The sequence below is a fragment of the Lycium barbarum genome, chromosome 9 (genome assembly GCF_019175385.1).
Source record: "Lycium barbarum isolate Lr01 chromosome 9, ASM1917538v2, whole genome shotgun sequence".
In the NCBI taxonomy this organism is placed as follows: Eukaryota; Viridiplantae; Streptophyta; class Magnoliopsida; order Solanales; family Solanaceae; genus Lycium; species Lycium barbarum.
Window position 1 is genome coordinate 102,497,752 of NC_083345.1, and position 10,440 is coordinate 102,508,191.

Sequence of the window (10,440 nt, forward strand, 5' to 3'; positions counted from 1 at the left end):
TTTTCCACATATCATGCCTCAAGAACTTGTCACTTAGCCGACCGAACCCATTTGTCAGCGGAACGCGCTAAGCATCATCATTCGTCCGGAACTAGATCCTCTCGGAGTCACAATCATATCCTCAAATAGTATGCATGAAATACATGTAAAGTATGAATATGGCATCATCAAATTAAGGGAAAATATATACACATGAAATCCATTCTTAGGTTCTCATTATCATAAAGGCTTCACCTTTTTGTTTCTTTTTCATTCTCAATGAGGATATATGAGTGATGTGCACACAAACAAATAAGACAGGCAATAATAAGAGACATAAAGTACGGGCATTAGACCCCAATCACAGATCCAAAGGATCGTACTAATCTAACAGTTTGTGCTCAAAGCATGGCATTTAGACCAACTATACAATTGGAAGTGAGCAAATACCCTTAACATGAAGACCGGTATCTGATACTGGTGCTAGTCACCTCACAAGTATCAGAACCCCCTTAATTAACCCATAACCCTCTTATTAGATTCATTTTTAGCCAACCACACGTTCAAGAAAGAGTGCAAGGTCTCAACTTGCTTGGAATGTCGAATCTCAAATCACAAAGCCCGATTACCATTCCAAATGATCTCCACATGATCAAAGTCTAGTCAAATATGGATTATACATTATAATATGAATCCATCAGCATCCATATTGCTACATAAATCCAAATCCCCAAATTAAGCCCTAAAATTAGGATTTCGAACCCAAAAGGGAAAAACAGTAAATTGAACCTAGAATCACGTTCCTTATGCTTAATACAACTCATAAACCAAGAATCAACCATTTATAATCACTAAAGCATGCTCAAATACAAAAACTCCTAATTCTTAGGTTAGGTTCCAAAACCCCTCAATTTTCTCTTTAATTCTAGCATTCCAAGCATGGATTATGAATCTAAATCATGGGAATAATCATAATATCAAGTTTAGAAGACGTACCGAATGGTTTCTCCTTGAAATCTCCACAATCTCCTTCAAAATCACTCTCATGACTAAAGGGTTTTGAATGATAGGTTCAAGTGTAAAGAGATACTAAATAGTATTTCGTTCAGCTATTTCTCGCTCCTGCGCCCTTATTATCGTACTTGTGCACTCGCTTCGGAAGAAGAAACCTCGTCGAGGCATAAATTCATTAAACACTCCGGTTCCGCAGCGACGAAAAAATCCTTGCAGCAGCGACATCGCTTCTGCGGAATAATCTTCGCAGAAGCGGGGACAGAGCAAATCATCCAACCCTCGCTCCTGTGGGCCTCCTCTCGGAAGAGCAGTCCCATAGGGGAGGAACTCCCTTCGCCGAAGCGAAAACACCAGAACCATCAAAAACTAGTTTTGATTCTCACACCTCAAAATCCCTAGACTCTCCCAAAACCTCCCCAATACAAATCGAATATGCAGACATATGTAAAAACACCCTACAAGCTTACTCACACACTTGGAATTCCCAAAAGAGGTCTCGTTGACCAAGTCAACCCCGAACGACCAAGAACCAACTTTCCAACTAAATGACAAAAATGCCCTCGAGTCCTTCAAAAATCGATCCAAATACACAACCGGCCTATATTCGATGCTTCGGAGCTAATGAAACAGACGAAATTCCCAAAATGACACAAATACCCTCGATAATGCCTGAAGTCAACCTAACACTTAAGATTCTTCAACTTAGCAAATTTTCCAACTTAAGATATTCGACCACCTCGGGAATTGTGTCAACCACGACTACTACACAACAATCCAAAACAAACAAAAAGAGGCGGGCCCACAAGGGCAAAATAGGCAGAAATAAGAAAACAATCAAAACGACCTAACGGGTCGCTACAAATTTGATCTCGGAAGAGAAAAATTGAGGTTGGGAAAGATTAATTAACAAGGATTTGGGGCTTTAAACCTCGTCTAATAACTTGTGCTAGAAATAGGAAAGTTAACTTGAGATTCAATTGGTTGTGCTTAATATCACACTCTAAGGCTTGAAAAAGTTTAGAAACTATTATCTATTAACATAAACTCGCTCTTAGTCGTAAAAATCATAAAATACATTGGATCGTTACTTGAGAGCAATTTCCCTTGTATCCATGCTTGTGGCCATTGATCATTTTACTTGCTTTCTATCTTATTTTTATCTTTGTTAGATTTTAAATCAAAAATCAATATTGAAAAAGTGTTTGGCTTAGCTTAGTTGGTGATAATTCCTTACTTGCTTGGTCGCCTAGTATATTGTTCCCTGTGAGATTCGACCCCAACTCATATTTGGGTAAATTATATTGCATACGACCGTGTAAACTTTCTCTTTGAGGAGTAGATTTGGACGTTATCAAAACCTTCAACAAAACCCTCTCACCAACGATGAACTCCAAAATCACAAAACTTTCTATCTACATAACTCTTCTGCCTACTCTTTGCCGTGAGAAGCCTCTCTCGAATCAACTTTACCTTGTCCAATGAATCTCATATCAAATCCGAACCCCAAGGCCTAAATTCAAAAGCATCAAACCAGCCAATAGGCGAACAACACCTCCTACCATGCAATGCCTCAAACAGGGCCATCTCAATGCTCGAATGGTAATTATTGTTGTAAACAAACTCCTCCAAAGGTAAGAACTGATCCCAATGACCACCAGAGTCAATAACACAGGCCCGTAAAATATCCTTAAGCACCTAGATAGTCCACTCAGACTGACCATTGTTCTGAGGGTGAAATGTTGAACTGAGCTCAACCCGATAACCCAACTCCTTCTGCATAGATTGCCAAAAGTGAGATGTAAACTGAGTCCACCGGTCAGAAATGATAGAAATGGATACCCCATGTAAACGAACTATCTCTTTAATGTAGATCTTGGCTAACTTCTTTAAATTGTAAGTAGTCTGAATCGGTATGAAGCGCGCAGATTTGGTCAAACAGACCACAATGACCCAAATAGCATTAAACTTCCCCAAAGTCTGTGGTAACCCTACCGCAAATCAATACATATCCGCTCCCACTTCCACTTGGAAATGGGCATCCTCTGAGCAACCCCACCAGGCTTCTGGTGCTTGTATTCCACTAGTTGGCAATTCAAACACCGAGACAAAAACCTTGCTATGTCACTCTTCATACTACATCACCAGTAGTGTCGTTTATAATCCCGATACATTTTTGTAGCTCCTGGATGAATAGAGTACCTCGAACTATGCGCCCCCTCCATGATCATTCTAGTCAAATCCCCTACTTGGGAACACACACACGACCCTTGATCCTCAAAACACCCCCATCATCTAGAATTGCCTCTTTGGTCTTTCCTTGCAACACTTTGACCCGAATCTTACAAAACTTCGCATCATTAAACTGTCGAGCCTAATCTGCTCCAACAAGGAGGACAGTGCCTCCACACAAGTAAGAGCCTTACCAGGTTCCGAAATACCGAGTCTCACCATGCTATTTGCTAAAGACTGAACATCCATAGCCAATGACGCTCCCCAACTTGTAACAAAGCTAGACTACCCATACTCGCTGACTTCCTACTCAGGGCATCCGCCACTACATTAGCCTTACCCGGATGATAAAGAATTATCATATCACAGTATCTAAGAAACTCCGACCATGTCTGTTGCCTCAAGTTGAGATCCTTCTGATTGAAAATGTGTTACAGACTCCGATGATCGACAAACACTTCTCAATGTACACCATAGAGATAATGCCTCCAAATCTTCAAAGCAAAGACTGCCGCCACCAATCCTAAGTCATGAGTGGGATAATTCTTCTCGTGTACCTTTAACTTCCTCGAAGCGTAGGCTATGACCTTTCCTTTCTGCATCAAAACACACCCATGTACGATCTGTAAAGCATCACAATATATGGTAAAGCTCTCTTCCTCCACTGGTAAAGTCTGAATTGGGGATGAAGTCAACAAAGTCTTGAGCTTTTGGAAACTTGCCTCAAACTCATCCGACCATTAGAAAGCCACATTCTTCTGAGTCAACCTGGTCAAAGGAGATGCAATAGATGAGAAGCCCTCCACAAAGAAGTGATTACAACTAGCGAGGCCAATGAAACTCTGAATCTTGGTTACTGAAGTAGGTTTAACCCAATCACTAACCGTCTCGATCCACCATGATCCCATTCTTGGACACCACATTTCTTAAAAAACCACAGACCTAAGCTAGAACTCACACTTCAAAAACTTCGCGTAGAGTTGCTTCTCCTTCAAAATCCCAAGTACGATCATCAAATGATACTCATGCTCCTCTCTAATCCAAGAGTAAATCAGAATGTCATCGATGAAAACAATCACAAAGGAATCCAAGTACGATCTAAAACATCGTTCATCAAATTCATAAAGTTTGGGGAGCATTGGTCAGCCCAAAGGACATAACCAACAACTCATAATAACTATAGCGGGTACTGAAAGCCGTCTTAGGGATATTCGCCGCCCTAATCTTCAACTGGTGATAACTGGACCTCAAATCAATCTTAGAAAAGACCAAAGCACCCTGAAATTGATTAAATAAGTCATCAATACGAGGAATGGGATACTTGTTCTTGATTGTAACCTTGTTCAACTGCCGCCAACTCCAAGTCATGAGTCGGATAATTCTTTTCGTAGATCTTAAGCTGTTTGGATGCATAAGCTACTACCTTATCGTGATGCATTAAAACACACCCAAGACCAACTCTTGAAGCATCACAATACACCACGAACCCTTCAGTTCCCTCTGGTAATGTCAAAACTAGAGCAGAAGTTAGCCTATCTTTCAACTTTTCGAAACTTCACTCACAACCATCTGACCATTGGAACTTGACTTTCTTCTGATTCAATTTAGTCAATGGAGCGGAGATAGAGGAAAACCCCTTTACGAAACGCCTGTAATAGCCCGCTAGACCAAGAAAATTTCTTATATCAGATGCTGAGGTAGGTTTGGGCCAATTCTTCACTGCTTTTATTTTCTGAAAGTCCACATTCACGCCTTCCCTTGACATAACATGGCCTATAAACACTACTGATTTCAGCCAAAATTCACACTTTGAAAATTTCGCATAGAGCTTGCGATCTTGAAGAGTCTGCAACACTATTCTGAGATGTTCTGCATGGTCAGTCTCACTATGAGAGTAAACCAAGATGTCATCAATAAAAATAATGACGAATAAGCTAGATAAGTCTTGAAAACCCTGTTCATAAGGTCTATGAAAGTTGTTGGTGCATTCGTCAACCCAAGAAACATCACCAAATATTCAAAATTCCCATAAGGAGTCCTGAAAGTGGTCTTCGAAATATCAACTTCCTTAACCTTTAATTGATGGTACCCTGATCTAAGGTCAATCTTGGAATAACATTAGGCACCCTGAAGTTGATCAAATAAGTCATATATTTCTGGAAGAGGATACTTCTTCTTGATGGTAACTTGGTTCAAGTAACGGTAATCAATGCACATACACAATGATCCATCTTTCTTTCGGACAAATAAGACGGGTACGCCCCAAGGTGAGACACTTGGTCTAATAAATCCCCTATGTAAAAGATCTTTCAACTCTGATAGAGCCATTTTGTATGGAGGAATAGATATTGTCTTAGTGCGGGGAAGTAAATCAATTCCAAAGTCAATCTCCCTATCAAAGGGGACTCCGGGAAGATCTTCAGGAAAGGCTTCTGAAAAATCATTAATAATTGGTACGAAATGGAGAGTTAGGACCTGAGCATTTTCATCTCTGACTCAGACTAGATGATAGATATACCCCTTAGAGATTATCTTTCGGTCTTTTAGATAGGAAAAATCATTAATATGTGCATTTTGACCATTTTACCCCTGCGGTTCCTTTTCAAGATTAGGAGCGAGTCTAGTGATTACTTAAAGATTTAGAATTCTAAAATAAAGGAATTTTATTGTATTTGTGCATTTGGTTAAAAACTTATTTTAATCCGTTGGGGGGTTGACTTAGTAAATTAGACCTCCGTTGTGAATTTTGAGGCCACGGTTGAATCTGTAATGTGTTTTACATGTGTGTGCATGTTTGATTTATGTATGTAGGGCCTCAGATTGATGTTGGGATGCTGGGTGAAAAATTGGTAAAAAAACCAGAGGTCACTAGTCGAACGCGATCGGGGGGGGGGGGGGATTGCTGTAGCGAGTCCGTCACAGCGGGACGCCGGTCACCGCCGCGGGATTTCGAGTTTAATGAGGTACACTGTAGCGGTGGAATTTTCGCTCTAGCGAGACCACTACAGCGAAGCAATGACCGCTACAGCGGTCGACGGGAGGCAGAAACCCACTTTTATATTGCAAATTTCAAAGTCATTCACCACATAACACCAAAAACAGTTCCCAAGAAAGTAAGAGGCAATTTTCCTAATGCTTGGGTTGGTTCTTCTTTGAGGATAAGTCCTAACCTTTATGTTGTTCATTTCCTTTTCTTCTTTAAGTTCCATGACTAGTTAAGGTTCTTCAATGGTGAATGAAAATCCTCGAACCCTAGAATTGTTAAACCCTTGAATAATTGATGGGCGGTTGATTTTATTGTTGTTTAATTATCTAGGAGTGTAGGTTACCACTTTCTAGGATGGCAACTTGATTGTTTATGATGATAATTGTGTATTGTGACTTAGGGTTCCATTCAAATGGAAGCTTTGGCCTAAAATCTATTTCGAAAAGGGTAAATTGATTAGAAACCCACAAATTGGAAGAATATGATTGTTGGGATTGAGAGTATGATAATTTCACCGTTAAATGACAGTTTCACCCATTTGAAAAGGGTAGAAGTAATTGGGTCTTCTTCCCCAATTGTTGTTCTCATTTGATTATAAGTTCTATTGCTTACTTAGCATTATATTTCTAGACTTTGAGCGTTCGAAAGCATTACAAAAGGGAAAGCTCTTGCGGAGTAGCGTGCATTGTTCCAGTTCTGCATCTGAGGTAGGTTATGGTTTACTTGAGTTAGACTTTAATTAGTTGATGGTATATGTAGTAGAATTGCTAGGAGAAAGCATGATTAGGCTTTCGGGCATGAAGTCTGGTTGGATACTACTTAGGTTGGTATGATTTCTAATTATGTGGGCTTGTCGCCATTACTTTATGTATTGAACATGAGGTGTACTTGTTGTGAATTGAAAGCAAAGGGTTAATATATACTCTTCTTGATATTTGAGATATCTTGTATGTTCATATTGTTGTTGAGTTGATTATTCTGATCTTGATATGACTTGTGGCATGACGGCTTGTATTCGTTGATACTGATATTATTGATTGATCATGCTTCATATTGGGTTCTGGACTTGAACCACGTTGAGACTCATCTTTTGATCGGATATATATATATATATATATATATATATATATATATATATATATATATATATATATATATATAAGGCACATTTGACAGGGGGTGAGGATGTGGCCTAGTTATAGGCTCGTGATTCAAGGTCAGGTCCGAAGCGAGTGGTACATGGACACCATGGGTCCCCTGCAGTTCATGACTAATAAGCGAAAATAGTTGTTGGCATGTGTGTATGGTTAAGATCCTATCATTGGTTGAATTTCATCGCATTGCATTGCATTTGACTCATTCTTATTTCTGTGATTGGTTAATGATTATTTGAGGATATCATTTGGTTATGTCCTGTTGTGCTTGTATGTCTATTATGTTGATTTTACGAACGTATGCATGATACTAATCTTAGTCGTCCTATGATATCTACCAGCACATAGTGTTTGTACTAATACTACCTTGCCGCACTTTTGATTTGAGTGCAGATTGTGTGCCAGAGACTTCTTCCAGACCTCACATCTAGCTTGAGGCTATTTCCAGTCCAGATCAGAGGATGAGCTCCTATCCATTCCATGCCGCCTAAAGATCTTTCCTATCTTGATGTCTATTTCATTTTAGACAGCTATTATTTCTTATACATCTTTATGTTTTAGAGTCCTTATACGATGACTTTCGGATTTTGGGGTTGTAATAGTTAGACTTCTGCATATTTTATGTTATTATCGCATGACTAGACAGTTTATGGTTTACTTCATGGTTATTGATTTATAATTGGGTTATTAATTGAATGATTGGTTAAGGGGATAGTTCGCCCACCAGGGGAGTTAGTGTGGGTGCCATCATGACAGGTTTGGTCGTGACAGAAATAAACCTACCCCTGGGCACCACTGCATCACCCTTCTATTCTAAAATTGGTTCACCGGGAAAGTTGAAACTTACTGTTTTGGTTCTATAACCCAATGTGGTATAACATGACGCCAACCAATTCTTGCCCATGATTACATCGAAGTCTACCATTTCCAATTCTACTAAATCGGCTATAGTACTGCGGTGATAGACTCTAACTGGACAACCCTTATACACACGTCTAGCTATCATTGATTGTCTAACCGGGGTGGACACTTGAAAAGGTTCATGAAACTTTTCTGGTTCTATCCCAAATTTCTTAGCAATAAACGGGGTTACATAAGATAGAGTGGATCCGGGATCCATGAGAGCGTAAACATCAAAGGTCAAAACTATTAGCATAACTATGACAACATCAGCACAAGCCTCTGTATCCTGACGGCTAGCTAGAGCATGCAAGTGGTTCTGACCTCCGCCCGCATTGCCAGACTTTGATGCACCAGCCTTGCTTGGGCTTGAGAATTGCGAGGAACTTCTGAATTTGCGGACTGAGCAAAATCACCTCCGGTATTTTTCTTTCCTGATGGATAATCCCTACGAAAGTGGCCCGGCTAACCGCACCCAAAACAACCGTCCGTGCCTGAACGACACGCCTCTGGGTGCCTCCTTTCATACTTGTTGCACGTAGGGTGTGTGGGACCTTGGTGACCCACACTGTCCTGTGACTGTGAGCCTGCTGCTTTGAAATTTTGACTTTTTTTATTAAACTCGAACCTCGAAATTGGGGCACTAGCTGTAGAGGGAGCAGGTCCTGATGACCTATCCTTGAAGAACCGACGATTTCCACCTCCCTGAGATCCTCCCTGATTGAAGTTACCAGCAGACTTAGCTCTTTTGTTAAATTCCCTATCTTTCTCTTTCTCCAGCGCGCCTCTTCTTCCTTCATTATGTCCTCATTACCTTGCACAAAAGCAATCATCTTGGTAATAATCATATCTCTATTTTGGGCAGCGATATTAGCATCACCATACAGATCGGATGTAAGACCCAACACAAATCGCCTAACAATGGCCCTCATATCGGGGACTATCTGTGGAGCGCACTTGGCCAAAAAGATAAATTTGAGATAATACTCATTCACACTCATATTATTCTGCCCAAGCCTCTCGAATTCGAAGGCATTTGCCTCTCCGGCCTCTAGTGGCTGGAAATGATCAATAAAAGCATCTGCAAATTCATCCTAAGTCGCAGAAGACACACTTTCCCCTCGGGACTGTTCCACGACTTATACCAAATATGAGAAATATCCTGTAACTGATATGCTCCGAACTCTGCTGCCTCTATCTCGGTAGCATGCATAACACGAAACACCTTCTGAAGCCTATCAATGAAATTTTGTGGATCCTCCGCCTTATTAGACCCTGTGACCACTGGAGGCTTCATACACAGTAATTCTTGGGTCCTGGAGCTAGACGACCCCCCCTCCCCCCATAAACACCTACTCTTGGAGCCATTCCCTGACGTTGAGCTTGTGTAGCAACTATTTGGGTGAGCAGCTGGATAGCTCCCCTAACATCCAAGTCAGTAGAACTGGGCGGTAGATCTGGAGTACGGACCTCCGCAGGCCTTTCAGTAGGTAGGGGTGCAGTCGGGGGTGTTGAACCCAATGCAACTCTCTGAGCCTGAGGGTCCACTTCTTAGGCAACATCGACATTAGCCCTTTGGCTAGTAGCTAACGTTCTCTTGGTGTGCTTCCTTTTTGTAGGCATTTTTTGAAAATATGTAATACACACGAGTTAGAAGAATTCCTGAAAGTACTGCTCTAACTGCACGATCTAGAGTATGAAAGAAGTGAGGCAATCCTGAATGTCTTAGTGGTAAACTATTTACATGTGTGGCGCACACACATACATAAAGGTGACATCACTGGACACGACTTCATAGACTCTCTAGGACACTTGAACCTAGGCTCTGATACGTAGCTTTGTCACGCCTCGAATCATGGCTTGGGCGTAACACGACACTCGATGCTTGACTGTATATGACCAAGCGAACCAACTGGATGGCTGAATCAACATGTGATATCAAAACTTTCTGAATGTGAAAATAAAATAAACATATGCTGATATACTAAAGTATGAATAAAATAAATCATAAGTGCGAAAACACTGATATAAGTCTGAAACATAAATTGTAGCCCAACATGGCTAACATAAAAACCTGCGACTCTGACTGACCGTGACTATAGTTTATGAAGCCTCTAAAGAGTATTCAAATACTGACTGTTTACAGGCACAATGCCCTCCGCATACCTCATTGACTGA